This window comes from Moschus berezovskii, chromosome 4 (genome assembly GCF_049115385.1).
Source record: "Moschus berezovskii isolate FMDL1 chromosome 4, NW_MosBer_1.0, whole genome shotgun sequence".
Classification (NCBI taxonomy): Eukaryota; Metazoa; Chordata; class Mammalia; order Artiodactyla; family Moschidae; genus Moschus; species Moschus berezovskii.
In genome coordinates this window covers 30,635,520-30,657,846 of record NC_142463.1, presented here as the reverse complement: position 1 = coordinate 30,657,846, position 22,327 = coordinate 30,635,520, and the positions used below count along the sequence as shown (strand labels likewise).

The following is a 22,327-nucleotide window of genomic DNA, read 5'->3' as shown; positions in this document are numbered from 1 at the left end:
AGTCTTTATCTAGTGTTAAACCCTTAGAAGTTGATTTTACCTCTTTGACTCTGCCTTCCCGCTTTGCAGACTCAAGTTTCCATAGCCCATGGCCAAGAGCTCTTCCAAACCTGTGATTTATTTCAGCCAAGTAGAATTAGGCTGACCAGCTGGTAAAACCATTTGAGAAAGACTGAATTGATTCTCATGACATGAGGTGTTGTAAGACTTATAACAAGTTTATAGACCTCCGTGGAAATGTGAGTCATTTTTCTTATCACCCATATGAAGGTTTTAAGGTGAACAGACTGTATGGAGGTGGTTATTTGGCAAATAAGGGACATCTGGGCTATAGTCAAGCAAGTAAACTTCAGCTGCTGGATGGGGAGGGGGGAGACTTAGAAGGATTTCAAATAGTGGTGGGCAAATTTCTTACAATAGTCATAACAGCTAAACATTCAAAGGTCCCAAGTAATTGCTACTTAATTAGACTCTAGAAAGCTGCCTGGAAACATTTCTAGTCATCTAGAATGGCTACATACTTCAAATAAGCAATGCCTAGTATAGTACTTCGAAGAAGAAAATGGCAACCCACTCCAGTACTCTTGCCTGGAGAATCCCAGGGGCGGGGTAGCCTGGTGGGTTGCCGTCTATGGGGTCACACAGAGTCGGACACGACTGAAGCGACTTAGCAGCAGCAGTATAGTACTTGCCATGATCATGTGAGGGAGAAATGGCTGTATGACTGAATTTGATGTAAAGACTGAGTCTTGTATGACAGGATTTGAGAAGAGCTCAGGTTAAAGCAGTTTAGGGAAGCAGTGAACTGTTAGTTGGGTTTTGGCGACTGGGTAGAACTTAACAGGGCACATACCATGCATGAAGAAAAGCTGAATATGGCTGGTAAGAATGAGGCTGGAGGAAGAACTGGGGGGAAGGTGCAATCTGACATTCACTCTAACAGCAAAAGGCAATACAATCTAAAAAACAGTATTGGAAATCGTTTTAAAAGCTCAATGCTAAAAGCTGTCTTTCTGGTAGTAAAATGCTTTCATCTCTGTTCTTAAACAAGCTTGGGTCCACTTTACTTTCATTGTTTTGTAGCTGAATCCATCCTAGAAACTAACCTTATGGACCTGAGTATGCCACAACCTCAATCCTCTTTCTCAGGTCAAGCTGTTGCCTCTGCTTAAAGCTTCCTACCGTGTCTCCCTAGCATCACACCTGTTTCCAATGTGGCCACCTCTTCAGCTCTCCTGTGGTCATTGAAAGCTGGAGGTATGATAAGTGTGGGCTTAGAAGCTGGATCTCAGTGCAGCTTTAAAGAACTGTGTGACTGGCTAGTTATCTCAAACTCTGTCTACATATACCCTCTATCATTATGCTCCATGCCTGTTTGCTACTCAGAATAAATATAGATGCTCAAAACTGGCATTTCTGTTCAGCTACTTTAAACTTCTAGCATAAATTGAGTTAGTAGAGAAAGATACTAATACCTAACTGTAACCACTAGGACGGTAATGGTCGTAATGCTAATGTCTGAAGATTTGTATGGAACAAATATAAAATAGGTCTATGATAGTTTGATAACTACTTGTGTTGCATCTCTGAAGATAAGGAACCTAGTAACTGCTTCAAAATAAGCACCAGTCTCCATATTGCAGAGCCATAAACAGTTAGCTGGCTACCTTTGCTCCTGCATGCCTGTCTAAGTTTACCTGTTGAGTTGATTTTGGGAAAACAAACCCATCCTTGCCATTCAGCTAATAGGTGAGTGGTAGGCCCATTAAAGTTTGAGGATAAGATCTATCCTAAATTTAACAGTTTCTTCAACTGGAGCAATGAACAACTGTAACACAGGACATACCCAGCATTCTTGCTTGGTTTGGGGTCTTTTGAAATTGAAATATGCTAAGAAAAAGAACAGCTGACACCAAATACAGAAAGACCATTCAAATATATCTAAACTTAAGGTCCAAGCCAAATAAGCACCTGCTTTCTACTCTTCCTCCTCCCATTGGAGCAGCTGCTGTTTTATGTTTCCATGCTTCAGAGAATTTCAGATAAACAGATAAACACAACTTATGCTAAATTAAGATACTGCCAAGAACTAAGGAATGTATTTGGCAACTTACTGTCAAATGCCATCAGTTCAGTTCAGTCGCTCAGTCGTGTCCAACTCTCCGCGACCCCATGAATTACAGCATGCCAGGCCTCCCTGTCCATCACCAACTCCCGGAGCTCACTCAAACTCATGTCCACAGAGTCGGTGATGCCATCCAGCCATCTCATTCTCCGTCGTCCCCTTCTCCTCCCGCCCCCAACCTTTCCCAGCATCAGAGTCTTTTCCAGTGAGTTAACTCGTCGCATGAGGTGGCCAAAGTATTGCAGTTTCAGCTTCAGCATCAGTCCCTCCAATGAACACCCAGGATTGATCTCCTTTAGAATGGACTGGTTGGATCTCCTTGCAGTACAAGGGACTCTCAAGAGTCTTCTCCAACACCACAGTTCAAAAGCATCAATTCTTCAGCGATCAGCTTTCTTCACAGTCCAACTGTCACATCCATACATGACCACGGGAAAAACCATTGCCTTGACTAGACGGACCTTGGTTGGCAAAGTAATGTCTCTGCTTTTTAATATACTATCAAGGTTGGTCATAACTTTCCTTCCAAGGAGCAAGCGTCTTTTAATTTCATGGCTGCAATCAGCATCTGCAGTGATTTTGGAGCCCAGAAAAAAATAAAGTCTGACACTGTTTCCACTGTTTTTCCATCTATTTCCCATCAAGTGATGGGACCAGATGCCATGATCTTTGTTTTCTGAATCTTGAGCTTCAAGCCAACCTTTTCACTCTCCTCTTTCACTTTCATCAAGAGGCTTTTGAGTTCCTCTTCACTTTCTGCCATAAGGGTAGTGTCATCTGCATATCTGAGGTTATTGATATTTCTCCTGGCAATCTTGATTCCAGCTTGTGCTTCTTCCAGCCCAGCGTTCCTCATGATGTACTCTGCATATAAGTTAAATAAGCAGGGTGACAATATACAACCTTGACGTATACCTTTTCCTATTTGGAACCAGTCTGTTGTTCCATGTCCAGTTCTGACTGTTGCTTCCTGACCTGCATAAAGGTTTCTCAAGAGGCAGGTCAGGTGGTCTGGGATTCCCATCTCTTTCAGAATGTTCCACGGTTTATTGTGGTTGACACAGTCAAAGGCTTTGGCATAGTCAATGAAGCAGAAATAGATGTTTTTCTGGAACTCTCTTGCTTTCTCCATGATCCAGCGGATGTTGGCAATTTGATCTCTGGTGCCTCTGCCTTTTCTAAAACCTGCTTGAACATCTGGGAGTTCACGGTTTACATACTGCTGAAGCCTGGCTTGGAGAATTTTGAGCATGACTTTACTAGCGTGTGAGATGAGTGCAATTGTGCGGTAGTTTGAGCATTCTTTGGCATTGCCTTTCTTTGGGATTGGAATGAAGACTGACCTCTTCCAGTCCTGTGGCCACTGCTGAGTTTTCCAAATCTGCTGGCATATTGAGTGCAGCACTTTCACAGCACCATCTTTCAAGACTTGAAATAGCTCAACTGGAATTCCATCACCTCCACTAGCTTTGTTAGTAGTGATGCTTTCTAAGGCCCACTTGACTTCACATTCCAAGATGTCTGGCTCTAGGTCAGTGATCACGTTATCATGACTATCTTGCTCGTGAAGATCTTTTTTGTACAGTTCTTCTGTGTATTCCTGCCACCTCTTCTTAATATCTTCTGCTTCTGTTAGGTCCATACCATTTCTGTCCTTTATCGAGCCCATCTTTGCATGAAATGTTCCCTTGGAATCTCTAATTTTCTTGAAGAGGTCTCTTGTTTTTCCTATTCTGTTGTTTTCCTCTATTTCTTTGCATTGATCACTGAGGAAGTCTTTCTTATCTCTCCTTGCTATTCTTTGGAACTCTGCATTCAGATGCTTATGTCTTTCCCTTTCTCCTTTGCTTTTCACCTCTCTTCTTTTCACAGCTATTTGTAAGGCCTCCTCAGACAGCCATTTCGCTCTTCTGCATTTCTTTTCCATGGGGATGGTCTTGGTCCCTGTCTCCTGTACAATGTCACGAACCTCCGTCCAGAGTTCATCAGGCACTCTATCAATCAGATCTAGTCCCTTAAATCTATTTCTCACTTCCACTGTATGATCATAAGGGATTTGATTGAGGTCATATCTGAATGGTCTAGTGGTTTTCCCTGCTTTCTTCAATTTAAGTCTGAATTTGGCAATAAGGAGTTCATGATCTGAGCCACAGTCAGCTCCCGGTCTTGTTTTTGCTAACTGTATACAGCTTCTCCATCTTTGGTTGCAAAGAATATAATCAATCTGATTTCGGTGTTGACCATCTGGTGATGTCCATGTGTAGAGTCTTCTCTTGTGTTGTTGGAAGAGGGTGTTTGCTATGACCAGTGCATTCTCTTGACAAAACTCTATTAGCCTTTGCCCTGCTTCATTCTGTACTCCAAGGCCAAATTTGCCTGTTACTCCAGGTGTTTCTTGACTTCCTACTTTTGCATTCCAGTCCCCTATAATGAAAAGGACATCTTTTTTGGGTGTTATTATGTCGAATGCCATACAATTGTCTTATTCCCTTGGAAGCCACAGCTATGGCCAGTGCTCCTGGATTGATTTTTTTTTAACCTCTTGATATGGAGAAAAATACTATCTAACCAAGAGCAGTATGCTATCCTAAGGAGGAAGATGGCTCTCCAAAGGCAGAAGTTCACTGTTGAACCAGTCCATCCGGTTCCAAAGGCAAAACAGGCTATTCTTGTAATGGAAGCTCTGTAACATAACCCATCTTGGTGGAAGGATTTTAAACCTTCCTATAACAGATCATGACTCTTGTGGATGAAATGCAGTCTCTTCTGTATAGGGATGGTTATGTAGTAACACCTATCATGTAAGGAGCTTGGAATTGGTCACTCCATGCAACTGGGAAAACCTAGCAAAATAAAAACTGGCAACTAATCACAAGTCTGATAGAAAAACTAAGGTCATAGGGCAAACTGCTCTCTAAACAGAAGGCTGACACAGAATTATTTACCTAAGCAGAGACCCTGTGACTCAGGACCCAACACTCAAGTAGGAAACTTTAACTCATGACTGCTGGTGTGGACAAGTGTGAACTAAAGGGGACCCAATTTTGGAGGGGCCCCCAAAACCCACACTTCTGTGAGTTTTACCTCCAGAACCATAGCAGGTCCTCCCAGTGAAGATAAAAATGTCCTATATTCTTTCAGCAGTGGAAGTGGGAATGAATAGTAACCATCTTGGATTGTCAGTGTGTTCTGTTAACAAAGCCTGTTTTCAAGAGAGACTGCTGCTGCTAAGTCACTTCAGTCGTGTCCGACTCTGTGCGACCCCACAGACGGAAGCCCACCAGGCTCCCCCGTCCCTGGGATTCTCCAGGCAAGAACACTGGAGTGGGTTGCCATTTCCTTCTCCAATGTGTGAACGTGAAAAGTGAAAGTGAAGTCGCTCAGTCGTGTCCGACCCTTAGCGACCCCACGGACTGCAGCCTACCAGGCTTCTCCATCCATGGGGTTTTCTAGGCAAGAGTACTGGAGTGGCTTGCCATTGCCTTCTCCGTTCAAGAGAGACTACCAAACCCTAACTGTGTAAGGGAGAAAGGAAATACCCAATGCCCGCCCTCTCTAGCCTTCCTGCTTCACATAAGGAAGAAGGGAACATTTGTGAAGAGCACAGCCCTAAGTCACGGGATCCCTAATAGACTTGAAACCTAATCATAGGAACACAGAACACTAGAATGCTTCCTGGTCCCTCACAACTTAACCCCACAACATTACATCTCCAGTGCAATAGCTGGGGAATATAACTGAAAACTGGGGCTTCCCGGGTGGTTCTAGTGGTTAAAAAAAAAGAAAAAACCTGCCTGCCAGGGTAGGAGACAAAAGAGATATGGGTTTGATCCCTAGGCCTGGAAAATCTCCTGGAGGGGAGGGCATGGCAATCCACTCCAGTATTCTTGCCTAGAGAAGTCCATGGAGAGAGGAGCCTGGCAGGCTACAGTCCATACGGTTGCACAGAGTTGGACACAACTGAAGTGACTTTGCACACACACATAACTACAAACTATGTGTCCAAGGCCTTCTTTAATAAGTCTCTCAGAATCCCAAAGACAACAAGAAACAAAAACAGACACCATAGGAAAGTTTAGCCTGACAATTACAGCAAATAATAAACATAGTTCAACCCCTAGCCAGATATGCAACCTCACACTAAAGGCCTATTTACCTCAGTTTATTTTATCCAGCTCACAATACTTTGCTTTCAGCAAAAAGTTAGGCAAGGCAAAAGAAGATAAAGCAGCCTAAAAAGAACAAATATCAGAGCTAGACTCAAATAGGATTAAAGATGTTGAAATTAACAGACGGGAAATTTAAAACAGACACACTAAAGGCTCTAAGTGGTCAGCATACAAAGAAAAAGTGAGTAATGTAAGCAGAAACGAAGAGTAAGAATAAAAAGGAAATGCTGGAAGTAAAAAGAAATCAACTAACAGAAATAAAGACTTGGGTTTCATCAACAGAGTAGACGTGAATGAAGAATCAGTGAACTTAATGTCAATAGAAGCTTCAAAAGTGAAACACGAAGGGGGGTGACAAAAATGACAGCAGTATCACTTAACTTCAGGACAATTACAGATACTGTAACATATACAATAGGAATAGCTAAAGAAAGGGAATGGAAGATACTTAAAGGAACAATGGAATTTTCCAAAATTAATGCTCGACACCAAATCACAGATCCAGGGAACTCTGAACAATGAGTAGGATAAACAGAAAAATATCAACACCGAGGCATATAATCAAACTGAAGATCTTGAAGGAGGAAAACCATTTTGTCTATAGAGGAACAAGGATAAATATTACTATAGACTCCTCAGAAACCATGCAGACAGAATGGAGTGAAACACTTAAGATACTGAAGGGAAAACAATGTAGAATTCTATATCCAGTGAAACTTCTTCAAAAGTGGAGAAAGACAAATGATCTGCCACTAGACCAACTTGAAAGAAGTTAAATTCTTCAGAAAGGAGTCAAAATGAGTCAAATTCAGCTATAAGAAAAGTACATTAGAGAGTATAAGGCAAAATATTCAACAGTGTACAAAATAACACTATTTGGCACCTATAATTTGAGTACGTGAAATAAAGCTGGCTTGACAGTCAACATTCAAAAAACTAAGATCGTGGCATCTGGTCCCATCACTTTATGGCAAATGGGAGGGGGCAGGAAACAGTGACAGATTTTATTTTCTTGGGCTCCAAAATTACTACAGACTTTGACTTGCAGCCATAACATCAAAAGATGTTTGTTCCTTGGAAGGAAAGCTATGACAAACCTAGACAGTGTATTTTTTTTTTAAAAAAAGACATCACTTTGCCAATGAAGACCCATATAATCAAAGCTATGGTTTTTCTAGTAGTCACGGATGTGAGATTTGGACCATAAATGCTGAATGCCAAAGAATTTTGATGCCTTCAAACTGTGACGCTGGAGAAGACTCTTGAGAATCCCTTGGGTAGCAAGGAGATCAAACCAATCAATCCTAAAGGAAGTCAGTCCTGAATATTCATTGGAAGGACTGATGCTGAGCTGAAGCTCCAATACTTTGGCCACCTGATGCAAAGAGTCGACTCATTAGAAAAGACCCTGATGCTGGGAAAGATTGAAGGCAAGAAAAGGGGCAGCAGTGGGTGAGATGGCTAGATAGCATCACCAACTCAACGTGAATCTGAGCAAACTCCAGGAGATAGTGGAGGACAGAGAAGCCTGGTGTGCTGCAGTCCATGGGGTCGCAAGGAGTCTAACACAACTTAGTGACCAAACAGCAAGTGAAATGATACACTTCTATAAGGACTTCCTAGATGGCACAGTCATAAAAGGAACCTGCCTGCCAAGGCAGACACTGTTTTGATCCCTGGATCAGGAAGAGCCCCTGGAGAAGGAAATGGCAGCCTGTTTCTGTGTTTTTGCCTGGAAAATCCTATGGACAGACTTCTCTGGGCTATAGTCCATGGGGTCACTAAGAGTTGGACAGACTTGAGTGACTGAGCACATACACGAGATGATTGTACTACCCATGAAGTTGTATGATCATTAAAAGAGAAGGATCTATTGTAAGTGTAGACTGTAATCTCAAGAGTGATCACTAAAATCAGAATTATAATACACTAAGAGAAAACAGTAATGCAGAATATACAACTTAAAATAGAGAAGGCAGAGTGGAACACAAATGAAAATATAGGCAACTAATGCAAGATGGTAACAAATATGAATCCAACTTATCAAATGTCAGTTGTCTAAATACACCCATTAAAAGTCTAAATATACTCATTAAAAGACTATCAATGTGGATCAAGAGACAACCATATGTCGTCTATAAGAAACTCAATTTGAATACTTTGTGCAAAGATAAAGGGGTTGAGAAATATCCATGTTAATACTAATGAAAAAAATTGTCACTTCACTCAAACCTGACTGTAGAATAAGAAAGAAAAGTGGGAAGAGCCATCCTATAACAAAGGGGTCAATTTTCTGAAAAGAGATAACAATCCTTAATGTGCATATGCCTAACAGAATCAAAAATAGAAGCAGCAAAAGCCAATAGAACTACAAAGAAAAATGAATTTCTCTGTCCTTGGAGCTTTTAACATCCCTCTATGGGTAATTAATGGAGAAGGCAATGGCAACCCACTCCAGTACTCTTGCCTGGAGAATCCCAGGGACGGGGGAGTCTGGTGGGCTGCCGTCTATGGGGTCACATAGAGTTGGGCACGACTAAAGCCACTTAGCAGCAGCAGCAGCAGTAGCATGGGTAATTAACAGATTCACCAGGCAGAAAATCAGTAAGGACATAGTTGAACTGAAGCAAATTATCAGTTAACTGAATCCAATTGACTTCTATAGAAAACTTAATCCAACAACAGAATACACATTCTTAGAAGTCATACACAGTGTTCATCAAGACCACATTCGAGATTGTTAAAGCAACCCCAATTTAAAAGAAATGTTAAAAAGCGTTCTCAACACAATGGAATTAAATCAACAGAAAGCTAAATGTCAATAGTTGGAGTTTAAAAAACTGCTAAATGGAGGTCAAAAGGGTTATTGAAGAATTTTTAATTTTTGAATTAATAACTTAGAACTTGGGTACAACAAAAACAGTGCTTACAGTTAACCCCGGGTGGAGTCATCCTTTTTGGCCGAGCAGTAAGACCCCTAAACCATGCTACTGCTTATTTTCTCATACCATCCCCAGGACCTCCCTTATTAGTTCAGATCCTCAGAAACCAGGATAGAATTGCAGCCTTATTAAGGGAAATGGCGTGAAACAGAGGTAACAAGAATAAGCAGAGGAAAGTCTTTCACACTCTGTATTTCTGATTTGTGTTACAGAAGGAAATGCAGAATTAGGTAGAGTCTGACCATAGCTCAGTTCTGAGAAACCCTAACTAGATAATGGAGCCCCAGAGTTTCTCAAAGGTTCCTGCTTGAGGAGCTGTGTGTCACAGCAGTCTGCTATCTGAGCCTGCAGTTCTTTGCCTCTGGCTGAGGGCAACAGGTGATGCCATGGTGTGTCACTGAAGATGCAACTAGCTGCCTGCCTGTCTAGATTCCTCTAGTGGAAACATTGTGACATACCTTCTGGGTCCTAAGAACTGATTTGGGGAGTACTAGATAACTGAGTACAGAAATCCTTGATTCCTGCTGCTCCTCTCCACTATGATGGAATTCCCCAGGAAACTTTAGATCACTGAAAGCCGTTCAAATGAAAGTCATAATTTTCTGACTTGTTACATTCATAAGGTTATATCCAGCAAAGTATGTTGACTAGTATTGCTTATTCTGTTCTTACTTGGAAAGATAGGCTGAAATGTCTTAGGAATTTGCATTTACTCAAAAGCACAAGTCTCCATGGAAGAGGTAATTTAAGGTGGTTAGTCAGGAAAAAGTCAAGTCTATCACTTACATTCATAGAAGATATGATGACTTAAGGTTTACCAAAGAGTGAATATTAGTTTTAACTAAAGAGTTTCAGTTTTGTTTGAGAAGGCCCCTTAGAGGCTGCAAGTGAGTTTTAGACAAATATTAACAAGTCAAAACTAGGAAGAGGTCATTTATAAAGATGCATGGTAGGTGATGCGAGGAAAAATCAGTAGTCCATTGAGGGTTTAGAAACTGGAGATACTTGAATGACAAGAGCTATGTGTGTTTCTTGTTTGCTTGTTTTGGTCCTGGTTCAAATTCTGGGGGCCAGGAGAAAATTACATGAAATGCAACAGAACCTTAAAGGTTTTACTCCATTTGCACCTTATTTTTTGGCCCATGATGGAAGAGGATGGAAAATATTGTATTACCTCTTCTTTACTTGCTCAGAAGATAATATCAGAATACTGAATTCTTGAAACTCTATGAACTGAAAGGCCCCTAATAAAGCCCTTATAAGATGAGACATCAGCTGACGTGCAGTTCACGTACAAACTGTACCCCAGGACTGGCAATGATCCCAGCTGGTGTTCTTACAGTTCTGGGAAGCAGAAGACTGCGGACGTTTCTCTTCAAATATTTATACCACAATAGAAATACCAGTCAAATATTGCAAGTCATAAAAGATAATGTAAAACAGATGCCTTTCACCTTTTTAAAAGTTTAATTTGGTTTTGATCAATGATCTGATCTTAAACTTAGTGAGAGACATGCAAATGTTCAGGTTTCCAAATGACTATCAAAAGTTTTAGAAAAATTGTTCAATCATAACAAAAGAAGTACTTTTTGGAAATACAGAGCCTTAGGAATACAAAGGAAGGATACAAACTAGAAAATATGCTTAGAGCAATAAGCATATACATATCTCAGTTTACACAAAAGAAACTTGGAGCTCTAGGGAAGGAGTCTATAAGCCTAGTTAAGAGACAAATCACTCAGGGGAACTTAAGTTTATATGAGTTATTGGATAATCCATATCTTGCTCATATTACCTAATATGGTTCAACTAGCCTAGAAAGGAGCAAATAGCTTGGGTTGCACAGAATAGAGTGGGTTGAATATAGTAAGGAAATGGCCTCTTCATTTTGCTTGGACTTAAAAACATAACTTCAAAGCTACCGGGTTTGTGCAAAGTGATGGAGGGGTGTGCAAACATTGTTTTGCATTGTTGAAATCTACCATTTGATATTGGAATATACTCTTTAATATAGGGACAACTTGCAACATCAATAATGCATTTGGCCTAGGAACCACTGAGGTGTTGGGGATAAGGTGGTGTGCACTGTGATGAGGGTTTTGCATTGTTGAAATTTGATATTTGCATATATTCTTAAACATTGAGACAACTCACAACATCAACAATGCATTTGATTGCTGTGTCACCTGCAACTTTGGCATGTTTTTCCTGTCTCAAAGCAGGGACTGTGGAATTAAGATCTCAACAGTGATGGATGGCATAATGCAGAGACTTCCAAGAGGGACAACATCATATTCTACACAGGGCATTTTGAAAACTATGGGGACTATTTTAGTTGTCACAATCATTGTACCAATATGGCAACTAGTAGCATTCTGGAGCCCAGTCTATCTCTGGATCTCAGTAATTAACAGCTCAACTGAGTTCAAAACTTACACAGAGGTGAAAAAAAATGTTTACTATCGAGCTTGTAACTTAACTGTTGTATTGGTTATGTTGTCCAAGAAGGCAGTATCATGGAATAAACTTTGGTAGCTTTGAAAAGAAAATACACTTCAAATGAGCCATTTTAATGATAATGCCACTGGGGTTTTTGTGGCCACTTCAGTGCATTTGTATTGGTCTGTTTGTAGTGTCATCTCCTGGAGTTCCAACAAATGGGTACAAACATATGACATTTATGTTCTAGTATTGTGCCTGAGAAACAGTGCATGTCTTCATCTCTTATCAAATAATAATCTTCACATTAGATAGAAACATTAGAAAAACAAGAATCATAATATTTTAAATGGGAAAACTATTAAATATTCCCAGCCTGTTTAAAACCCTAACCAATTTCTTCAAACATGACTAAAACACCATAAACACAAATTCACCAAGCATTTTTATGACAATGCTGTTCAAAACACCTATAAAGCCAAGTTATCCACTAATGATTTCAGTATCTTTGTGTATCAGCAATACTGTACAGTACTAGGTACAGAGCTAAGATCTTTGAATATTGCCCGGGGGGAACTTAGACCTACAAAAAGCTGAAATGGTCGGGAAAAGTAGGGAAGACAGTTGGGGTATACAACCCATTCAAGTGTGAGCACAAGATATGACTCCACTAGTTTTTAGGAGAAAACTAAAATGGTTTGTGTGCAAACCATGTTTCCTTGAGTAAAAATAGCAGGCAACAAAGGAAACTTGAGTAGTGGGTCTCAGTGAAGAATGTCCGAGGATGACAGTAAGAGTATTTCTTTTCTTTTAAAGGCATGTTTAAAATCTGTTTAAAATCCATTCCAAAATAAAAGGAACATACTTTGTTTAAAAACTTCCTCTCACTAGAATGATTTCCATTATTTTCAAATAAAAAGACCTGAAATGTGGCTCTGACAATTAGTAGTAATGTGGCTTTGGCAAAGTCATGTTAATTCTTCAGTTCCCCCATCGATAGGAGGGAGTGCTACCTTCTAAGGGTGACTGAACAGAGAACAGTGTTAGAATATAAACTATCACCCAGTGAAAGCCCAGTATCCTTACACGTTAAGCAGATATGTTTATATTCTAAGCTATCCTAGATCTTTGCTTTAGTCTTCGCCAGCATATACTAATCCTCTAGGGTCCTTCCAGACTTCCTTGGATAGTATATTGCAACTGGGGTTGTCCAGAGGCAGGTGGGAACTAGAACAAGCTAATGCTATGCCTTTGGAAGAAAGGTTCCTGCTTCATGAAGCTATACTGTCCTAGATTATTTCCAGTGAAAAGCGAAGCTAGCTCTTCTATAGAGTAGTGTATCGTTGGTCCCATTGGGTCTATGAATTCCAACTTACTGCCGTGCTAAACTCATCCTGGTGTTTGTGTTTAGCTTAACTAGAGCTCATCTATATGAATATTATCTCTACAGTGAATTCCTTTCTTTGTGTAGATTAACTGTCTCTGAATTAACAATCGCTAAAGCAAATTGCTAAAGCTGAAACTCTAATACTTTGGCCACCTCGTGCAACGAGTTGACTCACTGGAAAAGACTCTGATGCTAGGAAGGATTGGGGGCAGGAGGAGAAGGGGATGACGGAGAATGAGATGGCTGGATGGCAACATGAGTTTGAGTGAACTCCAGGAGTTGGTGATGGACAGGGAGGCCTGGCGTGCTGTGATTCATGGGGTCGCGGAGAGGCGGACACGACTGAGCGACTGAACTGAACTGAAAGCAAACTGAGATGGCAACCCATGCTCTTCTCCTTTTTTTAAAAAAGAAGCTTTGGGAAAGACTGTCAAAAATTGCCAACTAGTAGTCCCCAAAGGTAGAACTTGAAACTTCGTCTTCACTAGCTTGTAATAAATTTCGAAGATGTTCAGTTCAGTCACTTGAAGATTTTAGTCCGAGTCTTATCAGTACATTTGGATCTGAGCACATTTTGCAAGGCACCACTTGAGAGCCCAGGTTGGGGGTGAGGCGAGAGTGGCTTATCTCAAAGAACCTTCTGTAGATTAAAAAGCACTAAACCTGTAAAGGAACCCTCTACGTTCCCAATACCCTCCTGGGTTCATTTGCCCCAATCAGACTATTTGTGGTCTCACATGCCTCGCCTTTAGCAGAAACTGTTAGATTATTCTTAGCTCTTCTGATGATCAACTTATACTCCCACAAGCACTGGGAGTTGTGTGTGTAAAAAGAGAAAAAAAAAAACACTTCCCACATCTCACATCCTCACCACCACTTGGTTCTGTTTGACTTTTATGCTAACCTTGTGGGTGTGAAATGGTATCACTCATAAGTGCCTCAAAGTTCACTTCCTAAAAATACACTATAGGTGAAGTCAGTGTGGTAGCTATAAATGAGGTGACTTTCAGAAATAGTAACTTAATTCTGAGTAAAATTTTCCACATAACAATGTGCAACCTTCAACTGACACAGTGATTGTGTTCCTGGAAAATTCTACAAGCATTAAGACCATGCCCAAAACTCTTTATGCCAGATGGAGTGAGATTTTAGACTAGGCTAACTGGTTTTCTTCCTTTCAAGGTCTGAGACAACTTAGTCATGTGGAATGCAGGTCAGTTCTTATTCTACAGGATTTCAGTCATGTGCCCTCAAAACATGGCTGGCTCTAGACTATGTCTATAACATCCTCCAGTTATTTTGATAACACGACCCCTCCATGTATTTCTTAAGACTTAGTGATATACCTACTCCACTGAAAATCAACCCTTCAAGGCATTGTACACCAGTATTATTGTAAATTGACATCTTAGTGCAACTTTAGGGAAGCTGCTCAGTTCATAAATGTGACTGACTCTTGAGAGTACCTCTCCTTTTAGTAGTACACTTGAAGTTTGCTCTGGGAGTTTGTTCCTTATTTCAGTAATGCTATTCTATGCATGATTCTGTCTTGTATGCTTTTTTTGCTTGTTTGTCATGCTGCCTGTTATAGTGTCATTTTCTCAGCATTTTTAGAGCTTAATCTGTGGAAATAGTTCGCAGTCTGTTTAAGGTATGCTCCAGACCACATCTGCATTTGCTTTTATTTGGGGACCTAAGGGATAAGAATAAAGGCAAACTACTTTTTATTGGGGGGAAAAGAAAAAAAACTTTATTGGAGCTTAAAGGACTATAGATACAGCATAAGTCATGAAGAATAAGATCACTCCAGCCTAAGAGTATTAAATATAAAACAGAACTTGGAGAAAAAGCAAACTGTAAAATTTCTACAGTGTACCATTTACACCAAAAAGTAATATTATACAATTGTCACAGATACAAACATGTAGAAAGTATTAGCATGTACATGGGAAGGATTAACTTCAGGATAGTGTCTTCCCTGGGAAAGGGAGTAAACATAACAAGATGGCACACTTGAAAACTTTTTTTTTAAAAAAAGCTAAGTCAATAACTACATGTATCATATGTAGATTTCTGTTTGTAAACCTAACTAAATCCAGTAGGTATTGGCTGAGTCAAAGTTCAGAATGAATTCACACTTTCAAAAAATGTGACAACTACATCCCACACTATTATAGTTACTAAAGATCATGCAGACATAGTAAAGTTGACTTAACCCAATCTGGACAGAAAGCAGACCTGAACTGGAGCCTATAGCTTGAAATCTCAGCTGTTAAAGGTTCAGAGAGGCAGACAAAAATCAATAGAGAGGCAGGCCATTTGTCATAACCAGGTGGGTTTTCAGTTCAGTGTTGAGAGTGTTTACTATCCAGGATGGAGTTGGTTTTTGGAGCAGCAAGAGTGTACGAGAATCTGGAAACTACTAGGGGCAGAAGATCTAGGCTATCTGTAGGTACATGAAGAAGCTATATATGTCCCTGTAGAGAGCACTCTACCTTAGGCTGGGGGTGGGGGGAGGTGGTTACCTCTCAGTGGTATAAAGGCCACTGTAAAGTGGGAGTGGGAAGACTATTGGCTGGTGTCAAGAGGAAGCCCCAGACTGGAGGTTAGACCCTGGATAGACTCACTAGCTGGGATTCTGACTGTTGCCTTTCTCTTTGGAAGATGTGAATCAGACTAAGTTGAAGATGCACCAGAGCTGGTAAAACATAGGGAATCACTCAGAAGTCAGCCTGGCATCTGTGAACCTAACCAGGAGCTATACATATCACTTCCCACCAGTCACACAGCTCTCTATCTGGGTAAGTCCCAGCAGTTCTCACCACCCCGCCTTCCCCAAATGCCTCCACATAGCTCTCCAGGAGTCAGCTCTTATCAGGAAGTTCCTGCCTCCTTGGAAACAATTGCTTTCATTACAGGCTGGCACCTGCCCCACCAAGGGACATGAGTCATATTCCCTGCATCTTCTCAGTGCAATGAAGGAGTTCTTTGGGGTGTCTGGAACAGCGGCTGGCAAATCTCTGAAAGCATACAGTTATCACCAGCAGAGGTCTCTCTGCTAAGAAATTGTAGCTGGCTTAGAGATGGTAGCAATGACCTAAACCATGACCTGTGTCATCCTTCCCCGACTCCACCCTGGGAAAACGTGGTTCTCTACTGTGGCGGCTTTTAACAGTTCACTGTAGCCCCCAATTGACTTTTGCTCATTCTTAGCCAGTACTGAGAGGCAGATTACCTTTCCTACTGAAAGCAGACTTCCTTCTCTTTAAAGATATGTTTTGTCATGGTTTCAGGCTTGAGCTGGTTTTTTTAGTTCTACTTGCAGACTTTGTGTGGACCCTAGCTGTCATGGTTTTCTGCCCTGTGCTGCCTGTATGAACCAAAACTCTGGACAACTGCACTGCAAACTCCCAGAGCAGAACCGTGTTTTAGCATTTGCTTATTTGAACCTAAGTTCCCCTTGAATGCTAAGCACAACACTTACTTGCCAATTTAGCTGAGTATTCAGTAAAAATGTCCAGCCTTTTAGGTGTTTGTATCAATTTCTCTACAATATTAGTTTTCCTATAATACCAAAAATGGAAAATGTAAAGTCTTCTCCTAATGGCCTTTTTGACTTGTGAAACATCTGTCTCTAAGTTGCTTTGACACTTCTGTGAGCTCCTCCATAATTCTCAGCACTAGCTAAACACCATTTCCCTTCAACTCTACTGAAATTTTAAGGTCCAATCACATTAGAGGATAAAACTTTATTAATAAAAATTAAATAAGAGGATAAAAATTTATTAATATGTAATCATTTAGCACTCTTCTAGGAAAAGGAGTACGTCAAGGTTGTATATTGTCACCTTGCTTATTTAACTTATATGCAGAGTACATCATGAGTAACGCTGGGCTGGAAGAAGCACAAGCTGGAATCGATTGCCAGGAGAAATATCAATAACCTCAGATATGCAGATGACACCACCCTTATGGCAGAAAGTGAAGAGGAACTTAAAGGCTTCTTGATGAAAGTGAAAGAGGAGAGTGAAAAGGTTGGCTTGAAGCTCAACATTCAGAAAACGAAGATCATGGCATCTGGTCCCATCACTTCATGGGAAATAGATGGGGAAACAGTGGAAACAGTGTCAGACTTTATTTTTTGGGGCTCCAAAATCACTGAGGATGCTGATTGCAGCCAGGAAATTAAAAGACGCTTACTCCTTGGAAGGAAAGTTATGACCAGCCTAGATAGCATATTGAAAAGCAGAGACATGACTTTGCCAACCAAGGTCCATCTAGTCAAGGCAATGGTTTTTCCAGTGGTCATGTATGGATGTGAGAGTTGGACTATAAAGAAAGCTGATCGCCGAAGAATTGATGCTTTTGAACTGTGGTGCTGGAAAAGACTCTTGAGAGTCCCTTGGACTGCAAGGAGATCCAACCAGTCCATTCTAAAGGAGATCAATCCTGGGTGTTCATTGGAAGGACTGATGCTAAAGCTGAAACTCCAATACTTTGGCCACCTCATGCAACGAGTTGACTCACTGGAAAAGAGTCTGATTCTAGGAGGGACTGGGGTAGGAGGAGATGGGGATGACAGAGAATGAGATGGCTGGATGGCATCACCGACTCGATGGACATGAGTTTGAGTGTACTCCAGGAGTTGGTGATGGACAGGGAGGCCTGGCATGCTGTGGTTCATGGGGTTGCAAAGAGTCGGACACGACTAAGCGACTGAACTTCACTGAACTGAACTGAAAGGATAGTAGAGTGCCCTATCTTGGGAGAATCTATTGTTCTTGTCTTCCTCAGTTTCCCTCCTAGGGAATTGAACACTAAGTGAAATCTGCATATGTGTGTCATTAGAAACCCATTAGTACTCATTAGGGCAGGCATTTGTAGTATATGAGGCAATAATGGACTGGCAAATGTTAGACTTGAGTTTTCATGAGTTTATGAAAGAAAACTGGAGTGGCAAACAGAGGACTGCTTTGAAGGGTGGAGAGGAAGTCTTTTTTTCTCACATTTATCTGAAGGGAAAGGGAAAAATTGTCTTATTTCCCATCAGATAGAAGAAACCATAAGATGCTTATTCTACAAGTGGACCCCAGAGATGTGAATTTGATTGTAGGTAGTTTATTTGGGAAATGTGGAAAAGCTGGTAGAAGAAAGTGAAAGATGGAGAAAGACACCTACTATTGGTGTATGATTATGCAAGCCACCATGGGAAACCTAAGAAAACTCTGGGAAAGGATGTAAGATACACTGAGGAAATCTCATACCTGAGGTGCAAAAGGACCTGGGGTATTTATACATCACCTCTTGGTTACTGAGGGGGGCCAAATATGGCAGATGAGTGAAAAGTAGTGATAACCAAGGATATATTCCTCTCAGAACAAAGCTCAGACAATGACCCACAGTGTACCATGGTACCATCGTCACCCTAGATGGAACTTAGCTAAAGGGCTATGAAGCTTTGTATGGGGCTGGCAGAGACTACTAGGTTGGCATGATGGTCTGACAGCATTCTATGCCTAATCCAGCTTCCTTCTGTCTTACACCAGTTGCTACTCCACAATAGACATTCAGTTCAGTCGCTCAGTCATGTCTGACACTTTGCAACCCCATGAATCACAGCACGCAGGCCTCCCTGTCCATCACTAACCCCCGGAGTCCACCCAAACCCATGTCCATCGAGTCGGTGATTCTATCCAGCCATCTCATCCTGTCGTCCCCTTCTCCTTCTGCCCCCAATCCCTCCTAGCATCAGGGTCTTCTCCAATGAGTCAACTCTTCACACGAGGTGGCCAAAGTATTGGAGTTTCAGCTTCAGCATCAGTCCTTCCAATGAACACCCAGGACTGATCTCCTTTAGGATGGACTGGTTGGATCTCCTTGCAGTCCAAGGGACTCTCAAGAGTCTTCTCCAGCATCACAGTTCAAAAGCATCAGTTCTTCAGCAATCAGCTTTCTTTATAGTCCAACTCTCACATCCATACTTGACGACTGGAACAACCATAGCCTTGACTAGACGGATCTTTATTGACAATGTCTCTGCTTTTTAACATGCTGTCTAGGTTGGTCATTTATGCATCTCTAGTTCTCAGTATCTGCTGTCAGAAGAGCCCAGTTTGCAGCAACTTCGTTACCTGCCCAGGGCCAATTACAGTATTTTTCTACTTCATGGATTTGTTACACATATCCAGACTTTTATCACTGCACACTCCTAGGCATCCAGGCAGACGTGGGCAGTATAGGATGTGTGGGTAGATTCTGGCATGAGGAAGCCCTGCATATGGGAAATACTTCCCATGATGTCTTCTTAAACACCTGACTAGATACCTAAGTGCATGTAGCTTATGAGCCTCTTGCTGCCAGTGGTGGTTCTGCTTGAATCAAAGAAGGATCTTATAGCTGGTTTTGAATTGGAGAAATTGGCTAAAGCAGGGAGAGAGACAAATACCAGTCAGAATCTGCTACCAAGATCTCTGGTGTGAGACAACAGTATGTGGGGTTCAGGCAGTGTCAGTAAGCAAAACCAAAGTTCTTATCCAGGAAAACTACGTCTTAGCGGACCTAGTGAAGAACTCAAGGCAGACAACTTCATTGCCTGAAAACCTTGAGTTCTGGCATTCATGTTCTAGTTACTGTCAGTCAGTCTGAACTTAGTAATGGAAAAGAGGCAGGTATACCTGCAAACAGCATATATTAGTGTTGGGTATCTCTTAGTTCCTTTGGAGGGTAAGGCTGGCAACTCTTTATCCTTGCATGTAATGCTATATGACTATATAAAGGGACTTAGCCTTATTGGCCTAGAGACTGTAGTCCAAACACTGTTTCCTGTGGACCCATATTCTATCCTTTTCTGACACCTATGTCTTCAAAGGAATTAAAGATCTTAGAGGATTTTTACTCTGCCATCACTTTCTCTTCTAAGCTAAACTTAAGCTTACATCTCTCCATACATATGGGGTTTATCCTGTTCCTTTCTTCTATTCAAAGCTCTTATGAGAAATGCCAAGGAAAGTGTAAAATCTTTTACTTTGCCCTAAAGCTTAGAATTTATTCCTTATAATCATATACTCATAAAGGTAACATTTCTTAGAAATGTTAATGTTTAAATTTCTTGAGTTTCCGTGTCATTGCCTTGTCACTCAGTTCTTTGTGACTTTTGAAGAAAATGAGCCAATTCTTGATCACAAAAATGAGGGAGAGACTTTGACAACCATGAACTTGGCCTGAGGGCTAGGAATTCTCCTCCTAGGTGAAACTAAGAGCAATTTGTCCAGATAGTTGTTGATACAGAAATAAGTTGGAAATCTCATACCTCTGTTTGTGACCTCCTCTATTGGAGAAAAGTTCATATTTCAGTATAGGTCTAAACTCTGTGTCTATAGTAGGAATCTCATTTATTTGGAATATAAAGTCTATTTTTAAAAAACTTATGTTTTAATTGAAGGATAATTGATTAACAGAATTTTGTTGTTGATTGTGGTTTTCTTTCTGGAGGCTGCAGGACTATAGTTCTTGCTTCCTGATGGGAGGGACTAGTTGTGGGGAAAACTGGGTCTTGTTCTGGTGGGCAGGGCTATGCTCAGTATATCTTGAATCCAGTTGTCTGATGGGTGGGGCTGTGCTCCCTCCCTATTAGTTGTTTGGCCTGAGGCAACCCAGTCCTGGAGTCATAGGCTGTACAGTAGGTCTACTGGTGACCTCCAAAAAGGATTTAGGCCAACACATGCCTTCCAGGACTGCTGCTTCCAATGCCCCTATCCCCACAGCAGGCAACTGACCATCCATGCCTCCATAGGAGATATTCAAACACTCACAAGGCAGGTCTGGCTCAGTCTCTTCTGGAGTCACTGCTCCTTTCCCCTGGGTCCTGGTATGCTCAAGATTGTGTGTGTGTGTGCGCCCTCCAGGAGTCTGTTTCCTTGAGTTCTGTGGAAGTTCTGTAATCAAATCCCACTATCGTTTAAAGTCAGATTTCCTCATTTCATTTCATTTCATTTAAGTTGGTCAGTCATGTCCGACTTTGTGACCCCATGGACTGCAGCACGCCAGGCTTCCCTGTCCATCACCTACTCCCGGGGCTTACTCATAAAACTCCTGTACATAGAGTCAGTGATGCCATCCAACCATCTCATCCTATGTCATCCCGTTTTCCTCCTGCCTTCAACCTTTCCCAACACTAGGCTCTTTACTAATCAGTCAGTTCTTCACATCAGGTGGCCCAACTATTGGAGTTTCAGCTTCAACATCAGTCCTTCCAATGAATATTTAGGACTGATTTCCTTTAGAATTGACTGGTTGGGTCTCCTTGCAGTCCAAGGGACTCTCAAGAGTCTTCTCCAACACCACAATTCAAAAGCATCCATTCTTCAGTGCTCAGCTTTCTTTATATTCCAACTCTCACATCCATACATGACTACTGGAAAAACCATAGCTTTGACTAGACAGACCTTTGTTGGCAAATCAAGGTCTCTGCTTTTTAATATGCTGTCTAGGTTGGTCATAGCTTTTCTTCCAGAGAGCAGTTCAGTTCAGTTCAGTCACTCAGTCGTGTCCGACTCTTTGTGACCCCATGAATCACAGCACGTCAGGCCTCCCTGTCCATCACCAACTCCCGGAGTTCACTCAAACTCATGTCCATCGAGTCAGTGATGCCATCCAGCCATCTCATTCTCTGTCATCCCCGTCTCCTCCCACCCCCAATCACTCCTAGCATCAGACTCTTTTCCAGTGAGTCAGCTCGTTGCATGAGATGACCAAAGTATTGGAGTTTCAGCTTTAGCATCAGTCCTTCCAATGAACACCCAGGATTGATCTCCTCCAGAATGGACTGGTTGGATCTCCTTGCAGTACAAGGGACTCGCAAGAGTCTTCTCCAGCACCACAGTTCAAAAGCATCAATTCTTCAGCGATCAGCTTTCTTCACAGTCCAACTCTCACATCCATACATGACCACGGGAAAAACCATAGTCTTGACTAGACGGACCTTGGTTGGCAAAGTAATGTCTCTGCTTTTTAATATGCTATCTAGGTTGGTCAAAACTTTCCTTCCAAGGAGTAAGAGTCTTTTAATTTCCTGGCTGCAGTCAGCATCTGCAGTGATTTTGGAGCTCCAAAAAATAAAGTCTGACACTGTTTCCACTGTTTTTCCATCTATTTCCCATGAAGTGATGGGACCAGATGCCATGATCTTTGTTTTCTGAATGTTGAGCTTCAAGCCAACCTTTTCACTCTCCTCTTTCACTTTCATCAAGAGGCTTTTGAGTTCCTC

The 22,327-nt window shown here is 41.4% G+C and overlaps 1 pseudogene; it reads right to left on the bottom strand.

Annotated features, from left to right (window-relative positions):
* LOC148778025 (uncharacterized) overlaps positions 1-22,327 on the bottom strand; it is a 318,848-nt pseudogene that overhangs the window by 126,856 nt on the left and 169,665 nt on the right.